This window comes from Balaenoptera physalus (genome assembly GCF_965194825.1).
Source record: "Balaenoptera physalus genome assembly, chromosome: 15".
Taxonomy (NCBI): Eukaryota; Metazoa; Chordata; class Mammalia; order Artiodactyla; family Balaenopteridae; genus Balaenoptera; species Balaenoptera physalus.
The window spans coordinates 27,140,574-27,162,147 of NC_138894.1; the positions used below are offsets into that span (position 1 = coordinate 27,140,574).

The 21,574-nt window shown below is 34.1% G+C and overlaps 1 long non-coding RNA gene across 1 annotated transcript in view; it reads left to right on the forward strand.

The window, feature by feature from the left end:
- The first annotated feature begins 14,435 nt into the window (after window positions 1-14,435).
- LOC309644419 overlaps window positions 14,436-21,574 on the forward strand; it is a 175,788-nt gene continuing 168,649 nt past the window's right edge. Inside the window, exon 1 of the long non-coding RNA XR_014254414.1 lies at window positions 14,436-20,531. This is a non-coding gene — a long non-coding RNA (uncharacterized lncRNA). The remainder of the gene's footprint in view (window positions 20,532-21,574) is intronic.

The window sequence follows — 21,574 nt, forward strand, 5'->3', positions numbered from 1 at the left end:
CCATTAAATGGAATGCAGTGAGCTTTAGTATGGATTTCCTGAACACGAATGTTTTAAGTATTTTCATCTTTATTAGTCATTTCTATGTCCTTTCTGTGAAAAGCCTATTGATGTCTTTTGTTCAATTTCTACTGAGCTTTTTGTTCCACTTTGAAAAGATATTAATGTTCTCTCTCTTTCTCTCCCTCTCTCTCTCTCTCTCTCTATGTGTGTGTGTGTGTGTGTGTGTGTGTGTGTGTGTATTTTATGGGTATTAACTCTTTTTTACTTATATGGGTCTCATATTTCTTATCCTAGCTTGTGGTTTGTGTTTGTAATTTTTCAAGATATCTTTTAACATCTAGGAAAACTTTTTTATTAAAATTAGCCCATTTTCTTTTGGGATTTTTCTTTTTACGTCTTGTTTAACATTTATAAGATATTTCTGTTTTTAAAAATTTTTTTGGTCTACCTGGAATTATTATAATTTCTGTGAGGAAACAGTTTAATTTTTTCTAGTGTTATGCATCTTCTATTACATATCATGCTCCCAGATATGCATAGATAAGTTTCTGGGCTCTTGATTCTGTTCTCCTAGTTCATAGGGTTCTATATTTCCTCCATGAAAATCCATACAAATTTTGTTAGTCAATATTAATTGAGAAGTAGCTTGTCAAGTTTCATAAAAATGTTTCAATTTTGATAAGAATTGCATTTATTCAATAAATCAATTTCAGGGAAACTGATGCAATTACAATATTGATGACATCTTATTCTTTATCTTGATATAATTTTCTTTTTGAATATTTTATCACAGTACTTGGTAAATTAACTACTAGACCTCCTGTAAAATGTTTAATGGAAATAATGATAATAGCATTCTTAACTTATTCTTGATTTTAAAATGAATGTTTCTTATATTTTCACTAAATATTCTTTTGCTATAGATTATGATAAATATATTTTATCAGACAAAGGAAGTTTTATTCTATACTTAGTTGCTTATATTTGTATCAAGAATTGGTGGTTTTGGGTAAAAAGCACATGAAAAGATACTCAACATTGCTAATTATTAGAGAAATGCAAATCAAAACTACAATGAGATATCACCTCACACTTGTCAGAATGGCCATTATCAAAAAGTCTACAAACAATTACTGCTGTAGAGGGTGTGGAGAAAAGTGAACCCTCCTATAATGTTGGTGGTAATGTAAACTGGTATAGCCACTACGGAGAACAGTATAGAGGCTCCTTAAGAAACTAAAAATAGAGCTACCATATGATCCAGCAATCCCACTCCTGGGCATATATCAGAGGAAACCGTAATTCAAAAAGATACATGCACCCCAATGTTCATTGCAGCTCTATTTACAATAGCCAGGACATGGAAGCAACCTAAATGTCCACCAAAAGAGGAATGGATAAAGGAGGTGTGGTACATATATACAATGGAATATTACTCAGTCATAAAAAAAATGAAATAATGCCATTGGCAGCAGCATGGATGGACCTAGAGATTGTCATACTGAGTGAAGTAAGTCAGACAGAGAAAGACAAATATGATATGATATGGCTTATATGTGGAATCTAAAAATAGGGTACAAATGAGCTTATCTACAAAACAGAAATAGAGATAGAGATGTAAAAAAAAAACTTATGGTTACCAGGAGGTTGGGGGGGGAACTGGAAGACTGAGATTGATGTACACACACTATTATATATAAAATAAATAACTAATAAGAACCTGTACAGCACAAGAAAACTCTACTCAGTACTCTGTCATGTCTATATGGGAAAGGAATCTAAAAAAGAGTGTGTGTGTATATATATATATATATATATATATATATATATATATATATATATATAATTGATTCACTTTGTTGTACAACTGAAACAAACACAACATTGTAAATCAACTATACTCCAAAAATTTTTTTTAAAAAAGTATTGGTGTTTGTTTTATCAAGAAGCATTTTTTTCTGCATCGTTAATATGGTCAATTTTGTTTTTGTTCTTTGATATGAGGATTTCTTATATTATCCTCCTCCCTTGCATTCACTCAATCTAGTCATGTATTTTTAATACAACATTATATCTTCTTTACCATTATCTCGGTTAAAAAAATCAGAGAAGATGTGGTGTATATATACATATATGTATATGTATATATACACATACAATGAAAACACTTCTCAGTCATAAAAAAAGAATGAAATTTTGCCATTTGCAACAACATGGATGGACTTGGAAGGTATTATACTAAGTGAAATAAGTCAGACAGAGGAAGATAAGTAATGTATTATATCACATATATGTGAGATCTAAAAAATAAAATAATTTAGTGAGTATAACAAAAAAGAACCTGACTCAGGTATAGAGAACAAAGTAATGGTCACCAGTGTGGAGAGGGGTGGAGAGAGAAGCAAGACAGAGGTAAGGGATTAAGAGGTACAAAATACTATGTAAAAATTAAATAAGCTACAAGGATATACAGTTCAGCACAGGGAATATAGCCAATATTTTATAATAAATATAAATGGAATATAACCTGAAAATTTTGTAAATCAGTATGTTGTACACCAGAAATTTGTATAATATTGTACTTCAATTCTACATCAATAAAAAAGCTTAGAGATGCTTGCAAACAAGTAATTTTAATCTATTTAAGGAAACGTGTTAATGGTATATATATATATATATATATATATACACACACACACATATATGTATACACACACATATATAGATACAGAGAGAGAGAGAGAATAGATTGTATGGAAATGTGTATCATGATATTATGACTAAATACCATAGATAAAAACTTTATAAATATGTATTTGTATTAATTTAGACAATAATTATTGATGTTTATGTTATAGGAAGCAGCATGAATTTTAAAAATCATGCCAAAATTTTATCTTCAGATTAGATATACCTGAGTTTAAATAAAATATTGACAAATGTTTGGGGGGAAGTTACTCAATCTTTTGATATAAAACTTCTTAATTTATTAAATGGAATTAATGATACACTTACGATAAGAGTATTTAGAGGCTATAGTGATATATTTATGCTTAATAAATAATAGTAATGTTGTTTTTACTTAATTTCATCTCCAGGAGCAGTAACTAAGATAAGTAATTTGAATTACATATGCAAATAATCAATGAATACAGACCAGCCCTACTGAGACATGTCTCAATTTAAAGTAGTTTGACTTAAAGTATGTGAAATTAAAGAGCTTCTAAATTAGAAATTTAAAAAGCAAATCCTTCACTCGTCTCTTATAACAGAATTCATCTTTTTGAAAGTTCACTCAGGTCAAGTTTAATCACCTGCCATCTGGAACGCTTATAACGAAAAGCAAAATTATGATTTTGATGTTAATAGAATTTCACCAGTAGAGTATCCCAGCTCCAGGCTTAGTATTCCAATTGTGACTTTCTCCTCTCTGTTTCCATGGTGCATTGTATATAACACTAATCATGGCACTTAAGTTGTATTGTAATGATTTGATTATATGCCTCATTCTCTTTCTTTGGTTGGGCCTATGTCTTATTTGTCTTTGTTTCTTTGGTCTTTTGTACAATTCTCAAAGTTTGTTGAATAGTAATGATAATAATAAATATTATTATTATTATAAAAATAATAATAATAGCTGGTACTTTACAGCATTTTTCTCTGTGTAAGACACTCTTTGGAAATTCACATAATTATTTCATTGAAAGGTCACAAAAATTCTATGAGGTAGGTGCTATTAGTAATCTACTTTACAGAAAAATAATGAATGAATGATTGAATGATCAGTGTTCTTATTATTTATTGTACTTCCCATAAGTATTAATGTATAGCTCCTCAGCTTCTTAGAAGAAATAGATAATATCTATATGGATCTCTTTAGCTGGGTGTTTAATAACTGTCTATTGAAAACCATGGTAACAACATCTTTGTCTTTTTCAACATGTGCTATGCCCCCAAACATGGCTGCTTATGTTGTTTTACTCCTTTAAATGTCCTCTTCATTTATGTGAAAGGGAAATATGTGGGTTATTAAAGGTTTAATGGGAGCCCTACTTAGTTCCTCCCAAATTTCTTACTATCCACCATCTACTTGGCTTACTGTAGCTCTCTGATACCCTAACTCTCAAGTCCACTACTACCTCACACAAACCCACCCCATCACACTTTTGATTGCTTAACATTCTTCTTTCATACTAATTAATGTATTTTTAACTTTGCCAATGACTATTTAATCTTTGGTTTCATGAAAATTCTGTTAAGAGCCATTCCTATCATTGTAATCTATTCCTATATTTTATATCCTTCCCAGAATAGACTGATAGCTAGGATTACCTCACATGGAAAGAGGATAAGATAATACTCCTGAGAACAACCAGCACCTGGGTCTACACCTACCACTGCCCAATGATGGGATATTTGTTGGCAGCAGCTAACACCACAGCTCCATCCAGATCCTGACGTCTATACCTTGTATCTTTGTAAATGCACGAAGAGAACAGATCTTGTGTCTTCTTGCTTTATGTGCCTAAATAGTTAGAGCTTGGCCTTTTCCTCATTACACTTACACTGTAACCATTCTTACCTCTGAAGAAATTTTCCACACAGATCTGAAGTCTGCCCAATTTTCTACTTAAAATTTGTCTGTGATACTGAATATACAAACAATGACCAGACCAAATATACTAATAGAACTCTGACCTACAACCTCTGAATCAATCTTCCCAGAACATTCAGAACTTGGTCAACGACGGTCAGCTTTTTCACTTTTGCCCCTGTTCCCAACTCAGGACAAACCAGATAAAAGACAAGTATGATTTTCAAACAATCATATAAAATGGTACTTCTAGTTAGCCTTCCCCCAGCATCATCATGCCAACAACCTCCAATCAGAGCATAGACATAACCAATGGTGGCTTCCTTCTATTTTTCACTATGAAGCTTTCCCACTCTGCCTTTCTTTGAGTCTCTGCCAAATGCAAGTGATGGTGGCTAACTCCCATCTTATAACAAGCTCTGAATAAACAGCCTCTGTTTGTACTCTTTTAGATGAATTTCATTTATTTTCACATCTGCATAAACAATCAGTAAGTTCCATGTCTATAAATAAATTGGCAAGTTATACTTGTTTCTAGTCTAAAGTCATAGAAAACTGGAAGTTACATTACTTGAAGACTACATGATATTCTTTACGGCTCTGAGACATCTGATTGCTAAGCTCACCTGCCGCAAACTACCCATCAGCATTATTCACAGACTTTTGAAATAGCCATGGTTGAAATTCCTTTATTCCACTGAATTTTGCCTCCTCATTCAAAGGCAAGGATTAAATGAACTGTCTCCATTTTCCTGATAATGGATACCTCCTTGAAGAAAGGAATTAATTTCCTCTCTCCAAGTAGCTGAAAATCTTGTAACATTCTAACCCAGTCTTTGCTGGTCTGACATTCTTCTGCCTGTGACCTATCTGAATCCTGTTGTTCCCTGTCCCTGATTCTATAATTTTAAGAAGTCTTTATAGTAAGATGAGAGGCAGTATTAGTGTGGTGAGAGACAGTGATTAAAAGTATGAACCATGCAAACATGCCACGGAGCATAAAGCCCACTTTTCCTATTTACTAGATATTTGATATTTGGCAAACATGTGAACAAAGTATTTATACCTTCTATACACCCTTATCTTCACAAATGTTGATAATAACCTCATTTAAATCATAGAGTTGCTGTGAGAATTAAATGAGTAAACTCATGTGAAGATTGGAGGAGACTACCTTCCATAATTAAAATTTTAATAAGTGCTTATGGTAGTGGTGATTATGCTTTTCTTAGCCAGATTCAATTATACCAAATAAAATGAAAGTTACCAAGCATCAAGCAAGGTATGCAGGTGCTATTTTGAAGCAGCTGGCCTCCCAGCTAACATTGTTTGACTGCTCTAATTTAGAACATTTGAGACAAGAAAGAAGCATATTATCTTTGCCAGGTTGATCTCAATATTTATATACATGACTGCAAATGTTTGTGCCATATGAGTGTTTTGGGTCTGCAAAATCTTTAGAAAATATGCCAGCACACTGCTGTATATATTGAAAAACCTGCCTGTAGCTTACAGAACACCATCATTGTTGCATGTTTTGTCCTGCTATGTAGAATTATTTAAGAAAGATCAATTTCTTATGGTGAATACAATCCATCTGATTTTGACATAATTAATGTTGATATTGGCAAACAGATTCAACTGCCTCTTTTTTTCATGCCAGTTTAAAGACCAATAAGGTCCTGTGATCAGTAAAAAGGAGAATACTTGTCTTTCTGTTTGCATTAACAGAAAGATCTTCATTTAATTGGCCTAACTGGTTTTAAAACAATGTGAGATAATGAGTACATAAAGAAAAGACAGTTCCTACTTAACACTACATATAATAGAAATTTCACTTGTCTAATTTCTTCTTGGGTCATTTTGATGCGGGTTATAACTTCAAGACTTAATTGAATTAATGTTAATGCACACTGAAAGTGCATTTGGGGAAATTCTACGATATATTGATTTTTAGAAATTGAAATATTTTCAGGGACTGTGATCAGGTTAAACCGTCAACTGCATGATTCCTTACACCATTCTTTTTTCCTAGCATAGTTTACATAAACTACAACTGCAAAATTAGTCCTTCCTTTATGTTTCTTTTTTTTCAAGTATAGTTGATTTACAATATTGTATTAGTTTCAACCTATAAAACCGAGTGACTCAATATTTTTATAGTTTTTACTCCACTTAAAGTTATTACAAAATAATGGCTATATTTCCGTGTGCTGTACAATATACCTTTGTTTCTTATTTATTTTATAAAACAAACAAATGTATATAACAAAACAGAAACAGACTCACAGATATAGAGAAAAAAACTAGTGGTTCCCAGTGGGGATAAGGAAGGGGGGAAGGTCAAGATAAGGGTATGGGATTAAGGGACACAAACTACTTCCTTTAAGTTTTAACACAAAACCATTTTTTTTTCCCCACATTTTTTCTACCCATGTTTCTTTTTGCTCCACTTATTCTCCTGGTCAAATTCACTCACTTTCATGGTTTAAAAACTCACCTAGGTGAAATGACTTAAAAATATACATCTTCAAACCTGGCCTTCAAACTTGAATATACAACTACCTGTTGAATATGTGACCATGGTAGACATAGCACTCAACATGTCCAAAATTGACTATATGTTCTCTGCCCAATCTGTGCCTGTTCCTGTCATCATAATCACTATTAATGTGCTTCCATCCAAGTAGCACTTGAGCCAGAAGCTCAAGACTCATCCTACATACCTCTGTAGCATGTACTAGATAAAATCCAGCACTATTTCTTGAAAAAAAAATTTTTAAATCATGCCCACAATGCTAGCCCATCCACTCCTCCTTCCATTTCAGACACTCATAATCACTGATCTGCATACTTTCTAACTGTTTTTACTGCTCTCATTCTAACCCTTGTTTAACTCATTCTTTGCTTTCAAGCCAGAATGACCTGTTTTTCTTGGTCAAGATATCTGTACATGTATTTGAACAATATAAAAAAGTAAGACCCATATGACTCCCATACTTCAAATCCTTTGCCTAGTTCTATTAGATCCTTTCCTAGATGATAATGCCCCCTGCTCTACAGTGTTGCAAAAGTCCTCTATGATCTAGCCTTACCTTATCCTGCATGTGATACTAGTTCAGGAAAAAATTATTCATGATGCTTGTTAAAGAACAGTAAAGCAGACTTTATTCAGGAGGACTGCTACATGGGGTTTTGCAGTAGGAGGAAGAAATTGGGCCCAACTCTGAGTACAACAAGGAAAAGTGGAAATTTATAGTCAAAGAGTAGAGTTAGTGTTGGGAGAGTGTGGATTAGTGGATGGAAAATTACTAAGAGAGGTAAGGAGGAATTCTGGCTAAACCAACTGAATAGGATTCTTGCAGAAGGCAGGCCAAGGTAATAAGACATCATCTGGGGGATCATGGAAAATGAAGAACCTGATCAGATATCAAGGGTAATCAGGTACTGAGGGTGGGGAATTCTGCCTAAACCAGCTTAGTGGGATTCTTGCTAAAATTAGGCAATGTAAAGTAGGACACGGAAGCACAGAATCCAAGGCCTAGTTGGGAAGAGTAATCAAAGGAGCCTGACTAAGGTTCAGGAAAAACGCTTTCATATTTTACTGAATGTATTTGCTTAAAATTACATGTAATACCACACTGAATATATGTGCTAGAAATGGCACACTGCACATAATCCTCAGCACTCTATTGAATAGCTTTTGCTCTTGCTATTACATCTACTACTTCCCTTTCTGTGTCTACTTATTACACATACTGGACAGAGCTGAAGTATTTTCTTCACAAAGACTTCCCTCCCTGAAAATAGACATAATATTTTTCCAAAACAACCACTACACTCTGAAGAATAAAAATTAGTAATTTTGTAATTGTATAATAATAGTAATGATTTAATAAAACTAATAATTATCTTAAAATAATAATGTGAAAACTAAACTGCTCAACTATGACTACTACCATAAGGACTCCAGTTCCTACTGTTTATTGAACAGATACCATATTTTACATGCTTTGGAAGCATTATCTTACTTAATATTAAATGCAGACTTCCAAGAGAGCTATTATTCCCAATATAAATTGAGAAAACTGAGGATCGTAAGGATCAGTAACTTGCCTAGACCAGGAATTAGCAAACTATGGCCCATAGGCCTAATATACCATATGACCCATTTTTAAATAGTTGGTAAATTTAAAGAATTGTAAACACACACATACACAGCCATACACAAAGAATATGTGTCAGAAACCGTATGTGGTCCACAAAGCCTAAAATATTTTCTATCTGGTCCTTTATAGTAAAAGTTTGCTAATCTTATATTAGTCCACAAAGCTTGTAAGAAATTTCCCTAGGTTTTGAATGCAGGTCATTTTGACTACAAGCTGCAGGTCCTTGATCATTAGCTCAATTTCCTTATCTCTACTATTATTACCTTTGTATTATGTGCATATCTCACCTTTTTCTCTCTCTATAGAGTAATTTTCTAGAGTCTAGGAGCCAAAAATATTTGTTAAACTAAGTTCTTACTGAATATTCAATGAGTTTCTATCACAGTGTTTTCCTGCTAATCTTATGATCTTTCATTCTACTTCTGAAATCTAGGTTATGATTATTCTATGACAGTATACAATTTTTTGATATCCATGTATTGTCTTCTAAGAAGCCTGCACAATTTACAATCTTTTTAAATTCAACATTGAAAGGAAAAACTCTGTTTCTCCTCTATTCTCAATACTTCACTTTTAACATCAGATCTGTGGAAAGGCTTTCCACATCAAGTAATTCTCTTACACCAGCTGAGTGTCCTCTAATTTAACTCAACTCTAATTCTATCTAACTGGAGAGAGGGTCAGATCCCACAGGGTAAGGGCTGAGTCCCACAAGACTGTCCCATTTCAGACACCACTCACAAGTCCTGGTTGTCATCTGCGCTTCTGATTGATTAACTATAAATCCAGTGTTCCCATAACTCCCTCCTTGTGTTTCATCATTTGCTAGAATGTCTCACAGAACTCAGGACAAGTTTACTTAGTAGGATTACCAATTTATTATAAAGGCTATAACTCAGGAACAGCCAGATATGACAGATGCATAGAGCAAGGTATGGAGGAAAGGATACAGAACCTACATGCCCTCTCTGGGTATGCCACCCTCCCAAGAATATCCACATGTTAACCAACCAGGACGTTCTCCAAACCTTGTGCTGAAGGGGTTTTTAGGGAGCTTCATTATGTAGCCACAGTTAGATAATCATTGGCCATGTGTGGTTAAGTGAACCTCTAGCCCCCAAAACTTAGGGCTGAAAGTTACAGCATTCTAATTACATCTTTGGTTCCCCTAGCAACCAACTCCTATCCTTGGTTACCTAGGAGCTTTCCAAAAATTACTCCATTAACATAAACTCAGCTGTGGATGAAAAGGGCTTATTATGAATAACAAAAGACACTTTTATTGGTTTTATGATTTAGAAAATTCCAAGGATTTTAGGAGTTCTGCACCAGGAAAAAAAGAACAAAGACAAAATATATACTTCTTGTTATAAATTGCAATGTCACAAACACTATCAGAGATCATTTTGAAGGAGAAGAGTCTTGCTTACATTTTGAAATAATTTTACTACTCATCTATTTGGCCTGTAATGCTGTAATGCATCTATTGGCCTGTAATGCTGTCCTTGTGTTTTTACATTTCTGCTGGAATTTGCTTTACTTGATTGTTTAATGTAAATGTAATTAGGGTTCCTTGAGTTTGTCCCACTGCACATTGATATCTATCTCAAAGCCTTGATTGCCTATTAGCCTGGTGTGTAAATCTACCTTCTGTATGAAATAATGCTGCCATCTGTAATGTTACAGATCACTTAGATGGCATATCTAGTGCTACTTACATGAGAAACAACCATTTGAATTCTAATAGAACATTAATGCCCTTTTGTATTGGGATTACCCTTTTTCACCTTCTTTTTAAATAGTATTTAAAGTAATTAAATTCTGTGAAGTTATTACTCCAAGCTAATGATTTATATATAGTATTCTTTATGGGCTTGCCAAGAAGCAAAATATAGCACAATCTCATAATATCAGTCATTAAGGGAATGATCTCCACTGCAAGCTAGAGACCTTACCAGAGTGTTCACATCTACTTGATGTTGTCAGATTGCTCTTGTCATTAAAGAGTGTGCCTTCCTACTGAGCTTGCCACTGAGTTATTATCTCAGACTACTCTTATCTGCTTGGAAATATCCATCAAAAGAGAATTGTGATAACAGAACAATAACAGCAAAAGGAAACAAAAACAAACAGTATTTTCTGTGGGAGGATCATCATCAAATGTGTGGTGGAGGGAAACAGAATATTAAAGAAAATTACATAATATCATTTCCTCCCTCACTCCCCCCCAAAACGATTTTGTTACACTGGTGGTCTTTTTTTGCCAGAAAAGAAAAAAGATCTTTCTTCTTCTTTCGGACTCTGCTTTTGTTGCAGAGCATGACAATACCTCCTTCTGGTCTCCTACTCTATTTATTTTTTTCTTTATTGGAGTATAATGCTTTAGAATGGTGTGTTAGTTTCTGCTGTATAATAAAGTGACTCCAACTCTGTTTTAATTGAATTTTCTCTCTCCCCCTTTTTATTTTTAAATTTATTTATTTATTTATTTTTGGCTGCATTGGGTCTTCATTGCTGCACACAGGCTTTCTCTAGTTGCGGCGAACGGGGGCTACTTTTCGTTGTGGTGCACGGGCTTCTCATTGCGGTGGCTTGTCTTGTTGCGGAGCACGGTCTCTAGGTTCACGGTCTTCAGTAGTTGTTGCACGCAGGCTTAGTTGCTCCATGGCATGGTGGATCTTCCGGGACCAGGGCTCGAACCCACGTCCCCAGCATTGGCAGGTGGATTCTTAACTACTACGCCACCAGGGAAGTCCATCTCCCCATTTTTATTTTTTATTTTTTATTTTTTTTATAGATGGCTCAAGCTGCCGATCTTTTTTTAAAAAATTTATTTATTTATTTATTTATGGCTGTGCTGGGTCTTTGTTTCTGCACAAGGGCTCTCTCCAGTTGCGGTGAGCAGGGCCCACTCCTCATCGCAGCATCTCCCCATTTTTAAATCTCATTCTGTCTCTCCCTTCCCCCCTTCTCATCTAAGATTTAAGACCTTCTATTTTAATCATGAGGTTAATCACTTTGACTATGGATTTTGTAAAGGTTATTTGTTCCTATGTTAGTCAACATTCACTATATAATTTTCAAATATTAGGCCAAGTTTTAGCTAAGATTCATGAAATTTTATTAGGTCTGCATATTGTGTTCACAAATCCTTAAGCAGCCACCTATTGCCAAAACAGATGCAAATGAATATATGCAAGGGAATCAATTCATTTTGTTTATTACTATAGAACAGTGTTTCTCAATCTTTTTATCACACATCTCAAAAAGCCTGTTTTCACCTAATGGCATCCCCATTACATGTTTTTTTGCAACAGATATACTGTACATCTGTTTATGTACTGAATATGTAATTGTGCTTTATCCATAAAACAAGTAAGAATGTTTTGACCCTAAAGAACCAAGTTTTGCCTCTTTGGGGGTGATATCATTGAGAATGCATGCTACAGTGACGAAATAATATTCTGATTATTTAGGCTAGCTTGTAAAGACCTAAAATAAAACCAGGCAGAGTGAGGGACATCCCTGGTGGTCCAGTGGGTAAGACTCCGTGCTCCTAGTTCAGGGGATCCAGGTTCAATCCCTGGTCAGGGAACCAGATCCCACATGCATGCCACAACAAAGCTCTCTCGTGCCGCAACTAAGACCCGGCACAGCCAAAATAAATAAGTAAATTAAAAAAAAAAAAAAAAAAAAAAAAAAAAAACAGGCAGAGTGGCCTGGCCAATCCTTTCCCAAAAGCTTCCCTGTATATATTTCCCTCTAGATGAATTTTTCTCAACTTTTTGACAAGGGATACATATTCTAGGGTAAATCAGAGTCACTGTAGTGTTTTACCAATGCACACAATGCACACAGATGCATACATACACACTCAGCTCTCCCTAACCTTTTACAAGCACACAAATATATACACAAGTAGATATTTATAATCATTCACAAAGGAATATGCCTCACACTCCAGAATTGAAAAAAAAAATGTCCCAGTAATTGTAAATGTGTTATGTGTTTCATCTACCAAACATACTGGGGCAATACAAAGAATATATATATACACACACACACACACACACACACACTATATATAAATATATATATATACACACACATATATATATACACACATACATATAGAGTAAAATATATATGCATATATAAACCTATTAGGAAAAAGTCTCAACAAAAACAAAAAAATCCAATTGTTGAATTTTGACATTTCTATATATATTCTGGATACTAATTATTTGCCAGATATGTAGTCACAAATATTTTATCCACTCATTTCTTGTCTTTCACAGAGCAAAAGGTTTCAATTTTAATAGCATTCAATTTATCAATTTTTTTAATGGATGTGTTTTTGGTGTCAATTTTAATAAAGAATCTTTTGCTAATCATTAATCAGAAAGATACTCTATTTTTTTCTAAATATTTTATTATTTTGAATTTTACATTTAAACCCATGACCTAGTTTGAATTAATTTCTACATAAGTTTTGAGGCTTAAGTTGTTTTTGTTTTTTTTAATCTTTTTGCATATGGTTGTCCAATTATTCCAGCACTATTTTTTGAAAAGACTATTCTTTTTCCATTGAATTTCTTTTACACTTTCATCAAAAAGTGACTTAGGTCTGTTTACTGGCTTCTCTGTTCCATTCCATTCATTTATATGTCTATCCTTTCACCAATTTCATACAGTCTTGATTACACTAGCTATATAATGTCTTGAAATTAGGTAGACTCATTCTTCCCACTTTAATCTCCTCTTTCAAAATTGTTAGCTATTATAGTACTTTTGACTTTACCTATAAATTTTAGAATAATCTTGTCTGTACCTGCAAAATATTTTGCTTGGCAGGTTATAAGAATTGCCTTAAACATGGATATTAATCTCAAAAGAATTGATATCTTTACTATATTAGTTCTTCTAATCCATGAACAAATTATGTCTCCCCATTTATATAGATCTTTAAATTACTTTATCAACATTTTGTAGTTTTCAGCATGCAAATCCAAAAATGTTTTGACAGACTTACACCTAAGTATTACTTTCATTTTTAAATGATTGCATTTTTCTCACTATATTTTTGTTTTGAGATATAATTGACATACAGCACATATAAGTTTAAGGTGTACAGCATAATGACTTGACTTACATATGGTAGTGTGAAATGATTACCATAGTAAACTTAGTTAATATCCATCACCTCATACATTTACAAAAAATGTTTTTTTCCTTGTGATAGGTACTTTTAAAACTTATCACTTAGCAACTTTTAAACATACCCTACAGCAGTGTTAATTATAGTCATCATGTTATCCATTATATCCCAGTCCTTATTTTTATAATTTATTTTTTATTGGAGTATATCTGCTTTACGATGTTGCATTAGTTTGTAATGTACAGCAAAGTGAATCAGCTATATGTATACATATATCCCCTCTTTTTTGGATTTCCTTCTCATTTAGGTCACCACAGAGCATTGAGTAGAGTTCCCTGTGCTATACAGTAGGTTTTCATTAGTTATCTATTTTATACATAGTACCAGTAGTGTATATATGTCAATTCCCATCTCCCAATTCATCCCACCCTCTCCCCTGTTCCTGCTTGGTATCTATAAGTTTATTCTCTACGTCTGTGCCTCTACATCTGTGTCACTACGTCTATCTCCTTTGTAAATAAGAGTGTCTATACCAATTTTTTCAGATTCCACATATGTGTTAATATATGATATTTTTTTTTTCTCTTTTTGACTTACTTCACTCTGTATGACAGTCTCTAGGTCCACCCATGTCTCTATAATTGACCCAATTTCATTCCTTTTATATGGCTGAGTAATATTCCATTGTATGCATGTCCCACATCTTCTTTATCCATTCCACTGTTGATGGTCATTTAGGTTGCTTCGATGTCCTGGCTATTGTAAATAGTTCTGCAGTGAACATGGGGATGCATGTGTCTTTTCGAATTATGGTTTTCTCTGGGTATATGGCCTGTAGTGGGGTTGCTGTGTCATATGTTAGTTATATTTTTAGTTTTTTAAGGAATCTCCATGCTGTTCTCCATAGTGGCTGTATCAATTTGCATTCCCAATGACAATGAATGAAGGTTCCCTTTTCTCCACACCCTCTCCAGCATTTATTTTTCATAGATTTTTTATTGATGGCCATTCTGATTGGGGTGAGATGATACTTCATTGTAGTTTTGATTTGAATTTCTCTAATAATTAATGATATGAGCATCTTTTCATGTGTTTGTTGGCCATCTGTATGTCTTCTTTGGAGAAATGTCTACTTAGGTCTTCTGCCCATTTTTCACTGGGTTGTTTGCTTTTTGATACTGAGCTGCATGAGCTGTTTGTATATATTGAAGATTAATCCTTTGTCAGTTGCTTCATTTGCAAATATATTCTCCCATCCTGAAAGTTGTCTTTTTGTCTTGTTTATAGTTTCCTTTGCTCTCCAAAGCTTTTAAGTTTCATTAGGTCCCATTTGTTTATTTTTGTTTTTATTCTCATTGCTCAAGGAGGTGGGTCAAAAACAATCTTGCTGTGATTTATGTCAAAGAGTGTTCTGCCTATGTTTTCCTCTAACAGTTTTACAGTGTCTGGTTTTATATTTATTTAGATCTTTAATCCATTTTGAGTTTATTTTTGTGTATGGTGTTAGGGAGTGTTCTAATTTAATTCTTTTACATGTACCTGTCCAGTTTTCCCAGCACCACTTATTGAAGAGGCTATCTTTGCTCCAATTGTATATCCTGGCCTCCTTTGTCATAGATTAGGTGACTGTAGGTACATGGGATTATCTCTGGGCTTTCTACACTATACCATTGATCTATATTTCTGCTTTTGTGCCAGTACCATACTGTCTTGATTACTTTAACTTTGTAGTATAGTCTGAAGTCAGGGAGCCTGATTCCTCCAGCTCCATTTCTGTTTCTCAAGATTGCTTTTGCTATTCGAGTTCTTTTGTGTTTCTATACAAATTGTAAAATTCTTTATTCTAGTTCTGTGAAAAATGACATTGGTAATTTGAAAGGGATTTCATTGAATCTGTAGATTGCTTTGTGTAGTATAGTCATTTTCACAATATTGATTCTTTGAATCCAGGAACATGGTATATCTGTCCATCAGTTTGTGTCATCATTGACTTCCTTCATCAGTATCTTATAGTTGTCTGAATACAGATCTATTGCCTCCTTAAGTAGGCTTATTCCTAGGTATTTTATTGTTTTTGTTTCAATGGTGAATGTGATTGTTTCCTTAATTTCTCTTTCTGCTCTTTTATTGTTAGTGTATAGGAATGCAAGAGATTTCTGTGCATTAATTTTGTATACTGCAACTTTACTAAATTCATTGATTTGCTCTAGTAGATTTCTGGTGGCATCTTTAGGATTTTCTACATATAGTATCATGTTATCTGAAAACATTGACACTTTTACTTCTTCTTTGACAATTCGCAACCCTTTCCTTTTTTTTCCTTCTCTGATTGCCATGGCTAGGACTTCCAAAACTATGTTGAATAGTAGTGGTGAGAGTGGACATTCTTGGCTTGTTCCTGACGTTAGTGGAAATGCTTTCAGTTTTTCACCATTGAGAATAACGTTTGCTGTGGGTTTGTCATATATGGCCTTTATTATATTGAGGTAGGTTCCCTCTATGCCCACTTTCTGGAGAGTTTTTATCATAAATCAGGGTTGAATATTGCCAAAAGCTTTATCTGCGTCTATTGAGATGATCATATGCTTTTTATTCTTCAATTTGTTAATATGATGTATCACATTGATTGATTTGCGCATATTGAAGAATCTTTGGATCTCTAGGATAAATCTCACTTTATCATGGTGTATGATCTTTTCAATGTGTTGTCGGATTAGCTTTGCTAGTATATTGTTGAGGATTTTTGCGTCTATGTTCATCAGTGATATTGGCCTGTAATTTTCGATTGTTGTGATATCTTTGTCTGGTTTTGGTATCAGGGTGATGGTGGCATAGTAGAATGAGTTTGGGAGTGTTCCTCTTTCTGTAATATTTTGGAAGAGTTTGAGAAGGATGGGTGTTAACTTGTCTCTAAATGTTTGAGACAATTCACCTGTGAAGCAAACTGGTCTTGGACTTCTATTTGTTGCAAAAAAAAAATTTTTTTTAACATCTTTATTGGAGTATAACTGCTTTGCATTGTTGTATTAGTTGCTGCTGTATAACAAAGAGAATCAGCTATACTTGTACATATATCCCAATATCCCCTCCCTCTTGCATCTCCCTCCCATTCTCCAAATATCACCCCTTTATGTGGTCACAAAGCACCAAGCCCATCTCCCTGTGCTAAGAGGCTGCTTCCCACTAGCTATCTATTTTACATTTGATAGTGTATATATGTCAATGCCACTCTCTCACTTCATCCCAGGTTACCCTTCCCCATCTCTGTGTCCTTAAGTCCACTCTCTACATCTGCGGCTTTATTTCTGTACTGCCGCTAGGATCTTCAGAACTTTTTTTTTTTTTTTTTTTAGATTCCATATATATGTGTTAGGATATGGTATTTGTTTTTCTCTTTCTGACTTACTTCACTCTGTATGACAGATTCTATGTCCATCCACCTCACTACAAATGACTCAATTTCATTTCTTTTTTGGCTGAGTAATATTCCATTGTATATACGTGCCACATCTTCTTTATCCATTCATCTGTCGATGGACACTTAGGTTACTTCCATGTCGTGGTTATTATAAATAATGCTTCAATGAATATTGTGATACATGACTCTTTTTGAATTATGGTTTCCTCAGGGTATATGCACAGTAGTGGTATTGCTAGGTCGTATGGTACTTCTATTTTTAGTTTTTTAAGGAACCTCCATCCTGTTCTCCACAGTGGCTGTATCAATTTACATTCCCACCAAAGGTGTAGGAGGCTTCCCTTCCCTTCACACCCTCTACAGCATTTATTGTCTGTATGTTTTTTGATGATGGCCATTTTGACTGGTGTGAGGTGATACCATATTGTAGCTTTGATTTGCATTTCTCTAATGATTAGAGATCTTGAACATCCTTTCATGTGTTTGTTGGCAATCTGTTTATCTTCCTTGGAGTAATGTCTATTTAGGTCTTCTGCCCATTTTTGGATTGGGTTGTTGTTTTTTTGTTTTTTTTTTTGATATTGAGCTCCATAAGCTGCTTGTATATTTTAGAGATTAATCTTTTGTCAGTTGCTTCGTTGCAAATATTTTCGCCCATTCTGAGGGTTGTCTTTTCATCTTGTTTATGGTTTCCTTTGCTTTGCAAAAGCTTTTATTAGATCCTATTTGTTTATTTTTGTTTTTATTTCCATTTCTCTAGAAGGTGGTTCAAAAACGATCTTGCTGTGATTTATGTCAGACAGTGTTCTGCCTATGTTTTCCTCTAAGAGTTTGATAGTGTCTGGCCTTACATTTAGGTCTTTAATCCATTTTGAGTTTATTTTTGTGTATAGTGTTAGGAAGTGTTCTAATTTCATTCTTTTACATGTACCTGTCCAGTTTTCCCAGCACCACTTATTGAGGAGGCTGTCTTTCCTCCATTGTATATTCTTGCCTCCTTTATCAAAGATAAGGTGACCATATGTGAGTGGGTATATCTCTGGGCTTCCTATACTGTTCCATTTTTCTGTAATTCTGTTTTTGTGCCAGTACCATACAGTCTTGATTATTGTAGCTTTGTAGTACTGTCTGAATTCAGAAAGCCTGATTCCTCCAGCTCCATTTTTCTTTCTCAAGATTGCTTTAGCTATTTGGTGTCTTTTGTGTTTCCATAAAAACTGTGAAATTTTTTGTTCTAGTTTTGTGGAAATTGCCACTGGTAGTTTGTTAGGGATTGCATTGAATCTGTAGATTGCTTTGGGTAGTAGAGAGATTTTCACAATGTTGATCTTCCAATCCAAGTACAGGGTATATCTCTCCTTCTGTTTGTATCATCTTTAATTTCTTTCCTCAGGATCTTATAGTTTTCTGCATGCAGGTCTTTTGTCTCCTTAGGTAGGTTTTTTCCTAGGTATTTTATTCTTTTGGTTGCAATGGTAAATGGAAGTGTTTCCTTAATTTCTCTTTCAGATTTTTCATCACTGGTGTATAGAAATGCAAGAGATTTCTCTGCATTAATTTTGTACCTGCTACTTTACTAAATTCATTGATTAGCTCTAGTAGATTTCTGGTAACATCTTTAGGATTCTCTATGTAAAGTATCATGTCATGTGCAAACAGTGACAGTTTTACTTCTTTTCCTATTCGGGTTCATTTTATTTCTTTTTCTTCTCTGATTGCTGTGGCTAAAAGTTCCAAAACTATGTTGAATAATAGTGGTGGGAGTGGGCAACCTTGTCTTGTTCCTGATCTTTGGGGAAATGATTTCCTTTTTTTTTTTTTTACCATTTAGAACGATGTTAGCTGTGGGTTTGTCATATATGGCTTTTATTATGTTGAGATAAGTTCCCGCTATACCTACTGTCTGGAGAGTTTTTATCATAAATGGGTGTTGAATTTTGTCAAATGCTTTTTCTGCATCTATTGAGATTATCATGTGGTTTTTATCCTTTAATTTGTTAATATGGTTTATCACATTGACTGATTTGTATATACTGAAGAATCCCTTGCATTCCTGGGATAAACCCCACTTGACCATGCTGTATGATCCTTTTAACGTGCTGTTGGATTCTGTTTGCTAGTATTTTGTTATGGATTTTTGCATCTATGTTCATCAGTGATATTGGCTTGTAGTTTTCTTTTTTTGTAACATCTTTGTCTGGTTTTGGTATCAGAGTAATAGTGGCCTCGTAGAATGAGTTTGGGAGTTTTCCTCTCTGCTTTATTTTGGAAGAGTTTGAGAAAGGTAAGTGTTACCTCTCCTGTAAATGTTTGATAGAATTTGCCTGTGAAACCATCTGGTCCTGGGATTTTGTTTGTTGGAAGATTTTTAATCACAGTTTCAATTTTGGTGCTTGTAATTATTCTTTTTATATTTTCTATTTCTTCCTGGTTCAGTCTCGGAATATTGTGCTTTTCTAAGAATTTGTCCATTTCCTCCAGGTTGTCCATTTTATTGACATATATTTGCTTGTAGTAATCTCTCATGATCCTTTGTATTTCTGCAGTGTCAGTTGTTTGTTCTCCTTTTTCATTTCTAATTCTTTGATCTGAGTCTTCTCCCTTTTTTTCTTGATGAGTCTGGCTAATGGTTTATCAATTTTGTTTATCTTCTCAAAGAACCAGCTTTTAGTTTTATTGATCTTTGCTATTGCTTCCTTCATTTCCTTTTCACTTATTTCTCATCTGATCTTTATGATTTCTCTCCTTTGGCTAACTTTGTGAGGTTTTTGTTCTTCTTTCTCTAATTGCTTTAGGTGTAAGGTTAGGTTGTTTATTCGAGATGTTTCTTGTTTCTTGAGTTAGGATTGTATTGCTCTAAACTTCCCTCTTAGAACTGCTTTTGCTGCATCTCATAGGTTTTGGGTCATTGTGTTTTCATTGTCATATGTTTCTAGGTATTTTTTGATTTCCTCTTTGATTTTTTCAATGATCTCTTGGTTATTTAGTAGTGTATTGTTTAGCTTCCATGTGTTTGTGTTTTTTACAGTTTTTTTCCTGTAATTGGTATCTAATCTCCTAACATTGTGGTAAGAAAAGATAATTGATACAATTTCAATTTTCTTAAGTTTACGAAGGCTTGATTTGTGACACAAGATATGATCTATCCTGGAGAATGTTCCATGAGCACTTGAGAAGAAAGTGTATTCTGTTGTTTTTGGATGGAATGTCCTATAAATATCAATTAAATTCATCTTATTTAATGTATCATTTAAAGCTTGTGTTTGCCTATTTATTTTCATTTTGGATGATCTGTCCATTGGTGAAACTGGGGTGTTAAAGTCCCCTACTATTATTTTGTTACTGTCGATTTCCCCTTTTATGGCTGTTAGCATTTGCCTTATGTATTGAGGTGCTCCTATGTTGGGTGCATAAATATTTACAATTGTTATATCTTCTTCTTGGATTGATCCCTTGATCATTATATAGTGTCCTTCTTTGTCTCTTGTAATAGTCTTTATTTTAAAGTCTATTTTGTCTGATATGAGAATTGCTACTCCTGTTTTCTTTTGATTTCCACTTGTATGGATTATCTTTTTCCATCCCCTCACTTTCAGTCTGTAGGTGTCCCTCGGTCTGAAGTTGGTCTCTTGTAGACAACATACATATGGGTCTTGTTTTTTGTCCACTCAGCCAATCTGTGTCATTTAGTTGGAACATTTAATCCATTTACATTTAAGGTAATTATTTATATGTAAGTTCCTATTACTGTTTCCTTAATTGTTTGGGGCTAGTTTTTGTATGTCTTTTCCTTCTCTTGTGTTTCCATCCTAGACAAGATCTTTTAGCAGTTGTTGTAAAGCTGGTGTCATTGTGCTAAATTCTCTTATTTTTTGCTTGTCTGTAAAGCTTTTCGTTTCTCCATCAAATCTGAGTGAGATCGTTGCTGAGTAGAGTAATCTTGGTTGGAGGTTTTTCCCTTTCATCACTCTAAATATATCCTGTCTCTCTCTTCTGGCGTACAGAGTTTCTGCCGAAAGATCAGCTGTTAACCTTATGGGGATTCCCTTGTATATTATTTGTTGTTTTTCCCTTGCTGCTTTTAATAATTTTTCTTTGTATTTAATTTTTGTTAGTTTGATTAAAATGTGTCTTGGCATGTTTCCCCTTGGGTTCATCCTCTATGAGAGTCTCTGCGCTTCCTGGACTTGTTTGAGTATTTCCTTTCCCATGTTAGGTAATTTTTTGACTAT